General features: G+C 43.1%; 1 protein-coding gene across 6 annotated transcripts in view; it reads left to right on the top strand.

Annotated features, from left to right (window-relative positions):
• Window positions 1–13730, top strand: part of ATP11A (ATPase phospholipid transporting 11A) — a 110059-nt gene that overhangs the window by 30628 nt on the left and 65701 nt on the right. The gene's annotated exons all lie outside the window — the stretch shown is intronic.

Below are 13730 nucleotides of genomic sequence, written 5' to 3'. Positions count from 1 at the left end.
TTTTGAATGGGTTAATATGACTTGTGTAGGAGTTTCCGGTACTCTGTATTCAAAAACGAAAGGAAGCTTTAAGTGTCTGATTACTACAAAGTGGCTGAGGTTAAAATTTAGAGTGCAAAGTTCCATGTATTTCTGTTCTCACTAGACCTATTGGCTGACCTTGTGTGCTAGAGTTCACATTTAATAACTGTGCTTGGACCCCTTTGCCTTCGCGACCCAGACGTCTTCTTTATTGGGCATTCGTCATGATTTGTGTTCATGATGTTACTGGGATGATTTCAGTGCCATTTGCATCTGCAGAAGATTTGTGGCAGTCATATAGCTTGCTTTGCAATAGGTTCATCTCCTATAAAGGTAAAGGTAAAGGGACCCCTGACCATTAGGTCCAGTCGTGACCGACTCTGGGGTTGTGGTGCTCATCTCGCTTTATTGGCCGAGGGAGCCGGCGTACAGCTTCTGAGTCATGTGACCAGCATGACTAAGCCGCTTCTGGCGAACCAGAGCAGCGCAAGGAAATTCCATTTACCTTCCCGCCGGAGCGGTACCTATTTATCTACTTGCACTTTCACATGCTTTTGAACTGCTAGGTTGGCAGGAGCAGGGACCGAGCAATGGGAGCTCACCCCATTGCGGGGATTCGAACCGCCAACCTTCTGATCGGCCAGTCCTAGGCTCTGTGGTTTAACCCACAGCGCTACCCGCGTCCCCTTCATCTCCTATAGCCTTCTACTAAAATCCTTCAACCGTGCCACAAATGTTCTGGTGTGTGTGTGCGTGTGTGCGTGCGCATGTGTGTGTGTTATCCTGCTTTTGTTCTGCTGTACCACAAAAGTTCCCCTCCAGATGGTAATAACAAGGGGTGCAACTGCGCCAACTAGCCAAACCCTAGACATTGCACATGCTGGCTTGCCTCATCCCTGGGGTTCACAAATTCAGTGCAAATGTCCGCAGGCAGCAAGTCTTTGTATGTACTGCTATGTGCGTGAGGTTTCGTCCCTGCAGATTTGTGTGCTGCATGCATGGGTACCAGGGTGTGGGCCAAGCTGGTGTGCACATCTTTGGAATTAGGGCTTGCTTCCTGCCGTGTTTACATATTGATTGAATGTGTGATTATTAGTTTTGGGTAGGACTTTATAGATGTAAAAAATAATGCTTTCTGGGTTGCAAGTAAAGGCCAATATTTTTCAAAATACTTTGATAAAGCATGTCTAAGGGTAGACACATAAGGTGTGAATTTGGTGTTGTAAATGCAGCTGAAATTCATACAGATATAAAATAAATATGTCTTTCTCAGGCACTTGTTGTTGGCATCCGTCTGTCTTGGGAGACAGTGGAAGAGTGTGCCTTCAGGGCTAGAGTCAAACTATTGGAGTTACAGATCCTTCTGTGGCTCTAGAGACTGGAGAGACATGTTTTATTGCAGGCGGGCAGATTTTGCTGCTACAGGTGCGTCATGGTGTTTTTTCTCTCTGTGCTCCTCCCAGCAGTCATTCCTCCTCTGGCCATTGGAGAATATGATACAAGGAGCCAAGTAAAATACTTGAAACCTGCAGAATAGTAAACTGCTGTATTGGTGAGCAGTTTGATGGCATTTTTAACACTGCACTTGGAGACTTACCAGTGTTTAATTCTTCTGACATTCTCTTTAATGCTGAACCTTTGGAGCAAATAATAATTTCCCTTCCTTCAACATAACTGAATGTGCTTGCTTGACCTCAAGGAAATGTTTCTTTTTTCCATGAAGGCCTCGTTAGCTTGTGAGCAGCGGGCACTTGCGGAAATAGCTTATGACAGGATTAAGATTGCAGAGGGCAAGAACAGGTTTGCCTATAGGGAATATCACTTATTAGGGTTGAAACAGATGTAACACAGACCACAGGTTAAAAAACCGCCCATGCAAGCATACAGACGCACACTGTAACATTTAAGTGCAATTATTGCATGTGACGGCCTGTTTGCATGTAGTCTTGCACTAGTGTTTATGCTTGCCTACATGTCAGGGTTGAGTTCTCGGCAGTGGTCTGAGGTGCTCCGGCAATGAGGAGCTGTGCCAGAAGGTCAGAGTCAAGGAACAAAGCCAGAAATCAGGACCAAAGGACACACCTCTTGTTCCTTGTGCCTCTCACTTGCACCAGGGAAGAAGCGAAGTGAAAGCAATCAGGTAGTACACATCAGCCAGAAAACTTGGCATGTCATTAAATATGAACGTGGCCTTTATCCCTTGCGAGGCTACAGATAATAGATAGTTCCAGCCTTGGGAACATCATTGAAATGCTTTATTCTGGACTTGTCTCTGGTATCTCATATCACCAGTGAAGGTTGCACTCTGGACTGGTGAGTTTGCTACAAGGCAGGTGTACTGCAGAGAGGGAAAACATATTTTTTCGGACGTGTGGCCAGACAACAAATGGGATTTTACAATGAGCCTGATTATGATCCAATCCAACATTCACCTCCCCCATCTCCTTCAACTGCTTTGGCTATGGCAGGTGAGCATTAAACACAGACATAATTTCCAAAGACGGCATCTACTGTCATTTTGGCTTGTGGAGATGTTCAAGCAACAGCCTGATTCTTACTTTTGAAGTCTCCAATATTCATAGATACTGACTTAAGGATACAGAAACTTTGTTCCGTTCAGTTGTTAAATGCTCATCTATGCAACAGCATTGTTAACTTTGTCTGTTACTGTGTGGCTGTAGGAACACAAGGTTCAGCTTCCCTTCCCCAATGCTTTGGGCTATTTATAGCAAATGTAATATCATAATCCTGTTACTAAGCATTGTGCTTGTTTGCTAAGCACTGAAAAAATCCCATGATGGATCAACTCTATGTTTTGAGGGGACAGTCATGAGCTATATACTGTAATAATGGTGACTTAGGATCTTTCTGCTTGTTATTTAATTGAGGAGTTTTATTACCATACAAGGAAGCATAGGAGAGCGCTGCCTTCTTCTCTTTCCTATGTTTTTATTCAAATCCTTATTTTCAGATAGATTTCATCTAGTTCATAAACTTGTGTCGGGTGCAGTACCAATTGCTGAAGACCTTAGGGACCCTTCCTGAGACATTTGCTGATTCTGCACCATCAGTCTATTGTCCCTTAGGGTGTGCTTTCTGAGAAGGTTTGGAATATAGGTAGCTGCCATTGCTCCATCTAGCTCAGTATCATCTACATTGACTAGAAGCTGCTCTTCAAGGTTTCTTCAGGTGTTCTCCATCATTACCTAGAGAGGTCATAGGTTGAACATGGCACCTTTTTTGTTCAAAAGAAGTAATGCAGAATATGGACTTTTAGAGTTTCCAAGTACCCGAGGAGACCCTCTAATGTGTGTGGGAAAGAGAAATGTCGTAGCTTAAGCTGCTATCTGTTTTCTGTTTGCACACCAGTTGCTGCTTCTCCTTTTATTCCCTCAAAAAGGGGGGGGGGAAGGTTCTTTCGAGGGAGGATGGAGAATCTGCTGCCCTCCAGATGTTATTGGTAGACAACTCCCACCACCCCTGATGCTTGCCCCTGCTGGCTGGGGCTGATGGGAGTCCAATACCACCTGGCAGACCACAGGCTCCCCACCCTCACAGAGACTTACGGAGTGACTTACAAGTGGTTCTCAGGTGGTCTCCCTAATGGAACAAAGCCACAACTGAACAGCAGCATCTCATGACTTCAGAACATTCTATATCACGTGGCCGGCATGAAGCTTATTGCTTTATAAAGCAGTGATAATGTTAACCATCATGGCCTCCTTTCCCTCCTTCTCGCGCACCCCCTGGCAGTAAATCAGAGCCCTGTAGTACACGCCACCTTGTGCACTGTTCTTGTTGAATAGAAAGCTGTGGTTTGAAAAGGTTAGGCAACCTTTCAATGTATCACTGAACAGCAGAGACATCTGGAAGTTGTGATTACCCTTATCTTCCCACCCAGAAGCAACTTAAACAATTTCCCCATGGCATTTGCTATCAAGCTCAGCTCAGCGCAGAATGCATTAATCTATTATAAAATACGTCCCCCTGCTTATTAACGTGAAAGAAAAATAATTCCACAAGAGTATCTCTGCTTACCTAGATCTAGGGTCATAGCAGAGGCTTTCAGCTATCAAATGTACTTGAAATGCAGACCTTTATTCTCTTTACCAGTAGGTAGATAATTTATAACATTATTTGCCTCAATTTATTTTTGGTACATCGTTTCTTGTTGGGCGAGGACGTGTCTCTTTTACCACCCAACTAAAAAGGTGGTTCCATAGTACTGACCTTTTGGATTTAAATTGCAAATAAAAACATAGGCAGCACCACTTTGGTGATGGGGTATTTGGTTAACCATGTAGAAACTTTCTCGATGAAACTCTTTTTCTTTCATCTATCTGTATTGTACTTTGATGAGTCTGGAGTTTTTATCATTATGTTATTTATCTTTAATTTTATTATGTCTGCTTGTTTTTAAGGGTTTGTTGATTGTATAGGTACCTTTAATGAAAATGCCATACCATTTTGTGCAAGCTGCATATATGTAATTAAGTGGTCTATAAGTGATGTTAAACAAATAAAAATTAATTTTCTGCAATATCCCTGTGTGATACTATGTCAAGGCTGCTCCAGAGCATTACAGTGGTACCTCTGGTTAAGAACTTAATTCGTTCTGGAGGTCCATTCTTAACCTGAAACTGTTCTTAACTTGAGTACCACTTTAGCTAATGGGGGCTCCCGCTGCTGCCATGCCGCCGCGAAGCGATTTCTGTTCTCATCCTGAAGCAAAGTTCTTAACCTGAGGTAATATTTCTGGGTTAGCGGAGTCTGTAACCTGAAGCGTCTGTAACCTGAAGCATCTGTAACCCGAGGTACCACTGTACAGGAAGTTTTAAACGTGTGCTCCAAGCTGCCCAGTGTTCATCAGGGCTGTATTTTTGCTTCCCCATGGCAAGCAAGCTCACCAGGGCTTACTGGGCATGGACGCACAGTGTTTGAGGAGACCCATCAGAGAGCACTATGCCAACATCCCCGCCCCTCAAACTTCAATTGGCTCTGATTTATCTGTTGCTTCAAGCTTTCTGATAATCAAATCTTGCTTATGGCGCAGCATAACACTTCTTATTAAATTTGAGACTTGTGTGGCGTCATGTTTCATACGAAAGAAGTTCTGCAAGTAAAAGTTTTGCAATTCGAAATTGCTGTTCCCCATGTCTTGCTTCCTTGTCCTTTTTACCAAGGGGACCCATTGTTCTTTCTGATTTGCACTAGCTTCTCAAGTGAGAGTCCTGGCTCATGAAGCAGATCGGAGCCTAATGGGGTTGCTGTCTGTATGTGATGAAAAGATATGGGTCACAAGAAACTTCAAAAATAATCCTGTTCAAGTACCTGCAATGAGTTAGCATTAACTGAACCTAAACCCTTTTAGCCAGATGCTTGTGTTAGTCTCTTCTAAAAAAAAAAAAAAGCCTTCCAGAAGAGTGATTTTATTATTTTTCAAGGTATTTGCATGATTGGATGACCTTTTCCATATATTAAATCTATACTGACTTTCTTCTGACCAGGCTTTCACGAAGGTTAAACCCACTGCTGGGCTTGATATTGGTTTACTTACTTGCACTTTCATGAAGTTGTTTATTTGCTATTTTGAAGAGGAGGTGGTCAGACCTTGCAGCCTGGCTAAATACTGCACTGCTTCTTCTTCTTCTTTGGCGATCACTCGTAGCCGAGTAAGATTGTCTTCCATAAACACGGTTCTAACAATGAGTCCGTAAGTGACTGTGGAGGTCAATTCTGGATCCACATGCCCTTCCACAGTGGGGACATTGGTTTCCGGGGAGGAGTTGATCACTGTGTGGATTTGCCAAGCGTGCCTTCCTCTTAGCACGTTTCTTCCTTGTGTCCTGAGTTCGAGTGTCTTCAAAGCCCATGACACCTTTGGTAAAGGCTGTTCTCCAACTGGACCGCTCACAGGCCAGTGTTTCCCAGTTGTCAGTGTTTATACTACATTTTTTTTAGATTTGCCTTGAGACAGTTTTTAAACCTCTTTTGTTGACCACCAGCATTACACTTTCCATTTTTAAGTTCGGAATAGAGTAGTTGCTTTGGAAGACGATCATCAGGCATCCACACAACATGACCAGTCCAACGAGGTTGATGTTGAAAAATCATTGCTTCAACCTGGTGATCTTTGCTTCTGCCAGTACACTGGTAATAGTTTGCCTGTCTGTGCTGTGTAAAAATTTTCAGAGACACTGTTGATGGAATCTTTCGAGGAGTTGGAGATGGCGTTTATAAGTGGTCCATGCTTCACAAGCATACAGTAAGGTTGGTAGTACAATAGCTTTGTAAACAAGCATTTTGGTTTCCCTGCGAATGTCTGCATATAGCCTTTGAAAAAGTTAGAGCTATGGTTTCACAAGCCGCTAGGCAAAACACATTGGGTGTGATGGCGGGCGAGATTTCCAGAGTCTTTTTGTGTGTGTGTGGATGCCCACACTCTTTATTTATTTGTATCTTTTTGCCAAGTGTGCAAAGCTGAATGTGTAAGTTGCTGGCTAGTTATATTAAGCTGATTATATGTGAGGAAGCAGTGGGAGATTGAGTTGATGAAATTATGGAATTAGGGGATAGGTTGTGAAATGATCCTGAGAGATAGAAGGAGCATGCGAATTCACTCGAAACAATGACTTAACCCTGAGTGGTGCAGCATCACTGTGGGAGGAGAGCATCAGCTGCAGGCTTTGCTGTGGGAACTTTTTTCTCATTCACACCAAATCATGGTTTTGCTCAGCATTATGTGCTAACCAGGTCCCAGTCTTTTAATTTTCACGTAGTAGCTGTGAAGTTGTGCATTTGGGAAACAATTTCCATTTCTTTTTATAATCTTGCTGAGTGTTCCCTTTGAGGTCTTTGAGCATCATTGGGATAAGCTGTTATCCTCTGAAATAATATGTTTTATACATAACTTATTGTGCAATGTTTACTGTGCTATTTTGAAAAGGAAATAAGATTCCATAGATATTCAGGACACCAAGGGAGTTTCTGAAGATGGAGCAATACAATACATGTATTCCCTTGATTTTTGGGCAGGGGGAGAGACTTTCTTCCTCTTCCACACAATGCAACACTGAAGCTACAATTTGAAGATCAGTGTGTGGGGAGACAGTGTGTCTTAATACTTTCCTTTTGTGCTGTTTTCCCACTGAAAATTATCTCCCCTGCCCCAGCCGCCTTTTATGCCCGCCAGGTAGAAGATCCAGGTATTCGGAGAAATAAAAACCAGCTCTGTGTATGTATTATTTTCAGTGTAAAAATGATACAAGAGGGAAACGTTAAGAAGCCACTCCCTGCCGCCTCCAATTTACCATATTTTTCGCTCTATAACACGCACCAGGCCATAACACGCACATAGTTTTTAGAGGAGGAAAACAAGAAAAAAAAATATTCTAAACGAAATAGTGGATATATGATTTTTGTGGTTCATGCTGTGGCCACAGACATGTGATCTGACAGTGAGTTTGGAGTAGCCCAATGCAAAAATCCTGAGGATCCATGTGGATCCATGCTTTGTAACCACGGAGGAGGGAAGGAAGGGGAACCATGGATCCTCTGCTCACGACTGCAGCAGATCCCCCCTGCCACCCGCAGACATTCGCTCCATAACACGCACAGACATTTCCCCTTACTTTCTAGGAGGAAAAAAGTGAGTGTTATGGTGCAAAAAATACGGTACTTCAAATTGTAGCACAAATAACTACATTCTGTCCTTCTCATAGGAGCCTAGATGGCCCTTGGGGTCCCTATTGACTGTACGGTTCTATGATTCTACGCCAGGTATACCTTATTTTACAAACAAACTGGTGGTTGCTTAGAATTCAGTCCCGTTCTCTGCTATGCTTATGCCGCAAGAGCAGTGTATCCAGGCTAAGGGATTAAGTACATTCTTCTTTCCTACTCCCCTTCCTGTTAGCCCCTGGTCAAACAAGTGTATTCATAGAACCTTAGAGTTGGAAGACTCTACAGTACGGGAATCTCAGCTAAATCACCCATCCAACCTCTGCCATCCAATCTCTGCTTAAAAACCTTCAAGGAAGGACAGTCCAGCATCTCCTGAGGGAGCCTGTTCTACTTTTCTTAGCAATTCCCAGACCGCAGCCACTCTCACTTGTTCCTCAGAAGTTGTTTATTTATTATTTATTTATCTATCGCGTTCAAATCCCACTTTTTCCTTCAAGATGCTCTAGGTGACAGATATGGTTTTCTCCCCCCCTCAATTCATCTCCACAACAACCCTGTGAGGTAGATTAGGCTAAGAGGCAGTGACTGGCACCCAAGGTCACCCAGTGAACTTCCTGGCCTGAGCGGGGATTTGAACCCTAGTCCTAGACCAACACTGTAACCATTACACTAAACCGCACCACCGAAATGCCTGAACTACTAACTAAAAGCACAACTGGTGCTGTTGCAATAAAAGTGTGCTATTGTTCTCACAGTCCTCTGTTGGCTACAGCCTATGAGACTACTGAAGTATTGTTTGCTCCAGAGGTGGTGGTGGCGAGGCGAGCATTCTTTGTTTACATAATTGTGTTAATTATAGAATCATAGAATTGTAGAGTTGGAAGGGCAATCTAGTCCAACCCCTGCAATGCAGGAATCTCAACATGACACCTCCCATCCAGTTTGAACCCATACTGGACCCTGCTTAGCTTTGCAAATGTGCTGGCAGCTTTATTGCTGCACAAGTTCTAATCTTTTCCACAGGAACACATGTAAAATGATTCAGTTAGGTAGCCGTGTTGGTCTGACACAGTCGAAATAAATTAATAAATTAATAAATTGTCCAGTAGCACCTTAGAGACCAACTAAGTTTGTTCTGGGTATAAGCTTTCATCTGCATGCGTATCGTGTGTTTCTGAAGAAGTGTGCATGCAAACGAAAGCTTATACCCAGAACAAACTTAGTTGGTCTCTAAGGTGCTACTGGACAATTTATTTATTTATTTATTTATAATTTTTATTTTGACATGTAAAATGGCGTAAAGCAATGTCTTCATCATTTCAAGGTTTTTTAAAAAACCTTTTGCATAATCTTGGCCCCCTTAGGAGTGATATTGATTAGACCAATATCCAATATATTAAGATAGCCAAGTCAAGTTTACTCCCCCATTGACTTCTGTGGAACTAATGGAAGCGACTGCTGCTTGGAATTGCTGAAGAACAGGCAGCAGCTAGTCATCCATTTCTCCAGTTCCAGTTTTTCTGCCATGGTGCTGCTAATACTGGATTAGGGATATTTCTATAGTAATGCTAAGGGACAAGTGTTTCCCACCGTGGGAGTGAAGTGGTGCAGTGGATTTTGTACCTAAGACAGAATAATTAATTCTCTATTCCTCAGTGCAGGGAAACCTCCAGAAAAGTCAAATGCCGTTGCAGATTTAGCCTGAGACTTCTCCCAAGAATCAGACATTACAAAACCCAGGCTTTGGGATAAACAGCCTGGAGGCACAAGCTATTTCACTTTGGAGAAACATGAAGACATCACTTTCCAGGTTTCCATGGTTATGTGCACTTGCAGGCTCATCAGCGACCCAGTTAAACTAAAGTACTCACATTTAAGCTTATTTAGTTGCCTGAGAGAGTCAGGGAGGCTAAGGTTCACTTAAACCAAAGTACTTTGACTCCACTTAGCTGTGGAATGCCTTCGGAGCAATAAATGCAAATTAAATCCATCCTCACAATGGAGGTCTGAGGATTTTCAAGAATGCATACATAGAAAAAGAGTGAGTCAGAACGACAGGGCAGCTCAGCCCTATGGTCCCATTACAAGCTGTAGTCCTACACACACTTCCTTGAGAGTTGGCTTTATCGATCCCAGTGGGGACTCCTTTGTAAACATGCATAAGATCAACCAAGTGGTAGTTACTTTGGCTCTGCTTGTGATGGTTCAGCTATACCCTGTTCCGCTCAGCTCTAACAACAGTGAAATGACAATAAGGAAACCTCCACTAGTGACAAGTTATTCTCATAGCAACAGCACAGCTACCCCAACCAATCTCATTGCCACGTGTGGACGACTCCTCTAGGACTTACGCATGGAAGAAACCAGTTGCTATGCAGCAATGTCATGACAGAACAGTAGGCAAATATTAATTTGTTCCTTCTGGTCTCACCTGCTCTGTGACTAGTGATATTTGCGGAGACAGAAGATAGCAGTTTTCCCTCTTGGAGAACCATAAACGCTGATAACATACAGCAGTGGTTAGGAATGCTGCAGCATAAGTAACTGGGAGACTCGAGTTGTTTGCTTGCTTATGCAGCGTGATCAGTGTGCATGGCACCTCACAGAGTACAGCTTCCTGCTCGAAGGAGTGAGTTCAGACCCTGCTTCAGGTATATGGAAGATGGTGCTATTTTTCTTCTTTCATGTCTATCAGGTTTCTATGTCAGTACCTCTCTAGCTACATCTAGTCAGTACCCAATGTTGCATCACATTCCACATGACCCAGAAAGGGAACCTAGGTGTGGAGAGAGAGAGAGAACTTTTTCATTCTCAGTGGCCCCAAGGGCACGGAGCAACCTTAATCTTCACCCAACTTCTTCTCCTACATGCACCCATTTACTCTCATCCTTTTAGGTAAGTGAATGATTGCCATTCATTTCTGAGTAAACAAGTTAAGAGCTCCAGGGGCGTACCTAGGGGGTTGGCTAGATTGGCCTCTGCCAAAGGTGCAGGCCCATGGAGGCACAAAAATTGCCCCTCTCCACTCTGGCTAGGAACCTGATCTCCCGTCCATGTGCTCAGGCAAATGGACCGATGGAAGAGGAGAAGGGGAGGCAGAGCAAAACAGACCCAACCGCAATGGCTGTGGAGGAAGTCACTGGCAGAGTATGAAAGGCGCCAAAAAGCAAACTTTTTGAGTTTCTGGTCCATGGTCTCTCCTGGCTTCGGAGTCACTGCTACATCCCCTTGCCAAGGATGCAAGGGAGCCTAGGTAGGCCTCTGAAGATCTGTACTTGGGGACACTGCTATAATGATGGGAAAGCTGCCCTCTCACTCCTGATACTTCATAAATATGTAGAGCAAAAAGAACCACACTTTCCCAAAGGCCCTTGCCACTTTCCAGCTCTCCTTAGATATATACCAACCATCATGATGAACGACACTTTGCTTAAAATAAAATTTTAAAAAAACTAGGTGTGAGTGTGTGTGTTTCACTAACACTGTGATGTTTGAGAAGGTATCTATGAACATTTGTATAATATTTATTACAGTGATCAGCTCTGCAAATATATGAGTTTCTTGCTGCTGTGCATCTTTCGTTTTGCTCCAAGAAATGCTCTTTTTACACACTTCAGTTTCACCTTTTGTTAAATTTTGAGTGCAGGAGGAGCCCGGCAGTCACGTTTTATATTTAAGTAAAAACACAGAGCAGCCAAATATTATGTGTCTCATGTATAGTTACGGCTTCCGCATGCCCTGTTCATGCCAGTCTGAATTCTCATGTATCTTGGCTGGGCTTCAAGATGACAAGTGATATATCATGGCAGCAACTTCTCCTTCTCTGCCAGGGGAAACAAACACCAGCGCTTTCTTTGCTTCTAGTAATCTGCCATAGTGGAAATATAAGACAGTTGAATAGTATGAGGCTAATACGATATATGTTTATTGAGGTGATGTTGAAAACGTGCATGCTTGGACTGCATGATTCTGCTGTGCTACTGAAAAAGTTATTTTGATGATTCTTTCCCTTATCCCTAGAAAAAATATTGTGGTGCACTGCATAGGGAGTCTTGTCTGGATGTGATGCATGATTGATGCAAAAACATGGTGTTTTTGATTCTGATGCTTATATCTTATAAACTAGTTTGATGGCCTTTTTGACAGAAAAGTGGCTAAAAACACGAAGATGACCAAGTACAAGGTTTCCTTTATGTCATTTTCATAAAATAATCCAAAACAGCAATTTTCCATGTTGCAAGTTAGTTTTGTTACCACCCTTTAATTTGTAGCATACATAAAGAAGCAGATTATGACCGATATGAATTTACGTTGTCTAAGGTGCCTAGAACTGTTAATATTAGGTGTTAAAATCCATGGATACTACACAAAATGCATTAGCTCTCATAGTTTTATTTATAATTGCATATAATAATTCAAACATTTCAGTGTTTGTTCGGCTTCTCCAACAGACACAGACACTCTCCAAATATCTGCTTTCCTATTTTTACACAGAACAGAAGTACAGTGGTACCTCGGTTTACGAACTTAATTCGTTCCAGAAGTCCATTCTTAAACCGAAACCGTTCTTAAACCAAGGCACACTTTCCCTAGAGGCCTCCCACCGCCAGTGCCCTTCCGCCATTTGGCTTCCGTTCATAGACCGAGGTAAAGTTCGCTGACCAGAACACTACTTCTGGTTTTACGGAGTTCGTATACCGATTAGTTCATAAACAGGGCTGTTCTTAAACTGAGGTACCACTGTAGCTGTTTCTTTTCTTTTCTTTTCCTTTACAAATTGATATACTAACTAGCATTGAATTAGTTGCACTTCTTTAATGAGCTGTGATTACCTACGCTTGTAAGAGTTCTTATTCAGTTGTTGTTTTTGCTCTTAAGGCAAATATAAAAGTTCAGGAGCAAACTATTACGGGTTGCAAGGTGGGAGGCGTAAAAGGCAGGGAAGAAAAAAAAGATAAGGAACATTACCATCTCCCAATAGAGCAGAATATCTTTAAAGCTTAGATGCTAAACCTTTCAAGTGACAGACTTGCCAGTTCTAACCTGAGCAGTAACTAACCCCTGTGCACACAGTATGTAGCCGTTTCTGTCGAGACCTTAATATTTTTCCACTGCAGGACTCTTTTAAGGATCTATCTCCTTCACAGCTGTGCCCTTGTTAGCACTTGAGGAAGGGCCCTCGCTCAGCTCCAGAGTGTGCAGAAATTCTCAGGTTCAGCCCCTAACATCTTCAGCTATAGCTGGGAAAAACACCTGCCTGAAACTCTGAGAGTGCCCTTGGCAGTAAGTGGAGACAGTTCTGAGTTTGATGAACCAGTTGTATGACTGTATAGGTGGATTCTAGTAAATCCCCTCCCCGCACCAGTGACAGTTCAATGCCCCTCGCGAGATGGATCCCTTAGAACTGTGTTTTCCAAACTTGGGCCTCCAGCTGTTTTTGGACTACAGTTCCCATCATCCCTGACCACTGGCCCTGCTAGCTAGGGATGATAGGATTTGTAGTCCAAAAACAGCTGGAGACCCAAGTATAAGAAACTCTCCCCTAGAAGCATAAAGGATCCCGGAAATAAATAGAAATTGGGGGCAGAGGGCACATGCTATCATTCCTCCAGTGGCAGCTGTTAGGCTGCAGAGTCAGCAAAAATTAAGTGTCCTGTCACCAGACAGACTTAGTGCCTGCGCTCTGCATTCATGTTGCCAGGATCCCATAACAGCATACTGGGAGCTTGCATGTGCAGTCTCCTGCCTCCCTATTTTGTAGTGAAGGAAGCATTTTCCCCCTTCTTGTGGCGAATTGAGAAACCACTGTGTTCCCCACCACCACCTGCATAATCTCCACTTGTGCAGAAAGTTCCGTCTTTTTCTGAGCGCCCCCTTTTTGTTGCCTTGTAGGGAGGGGGGACACTGGCTGGAGGGGCACCCCTACTTGGCTATTAGATGAAATAATTTGAAATTCCCTATGCACCTTTCTGTGTCTAAGTAGTGACAGGGATAGGCAACATTTTGAATGGCTATAGGAATAGTTA

The sequence above is a fragment of the Podarcis raffonei genome, chromosome 4, assembly GCF_027172205.1.
Source record: "Podarcis raffonei isolate rPodRaf1 chromosome 4, rPodRaf1.pri, whole genome shotgun sequence".
NCBI classification, from domain to species: Eukaryota; Metazoa; Chordata; class Lepidosauria; order Squamata; family Lacertidae; genus Podarcis; species Podarcis raffonei.
Note: the sequence above shows the minus strand (reverse complement) of the source record. Positions and strands in the feature narration are given on the sequence as shown.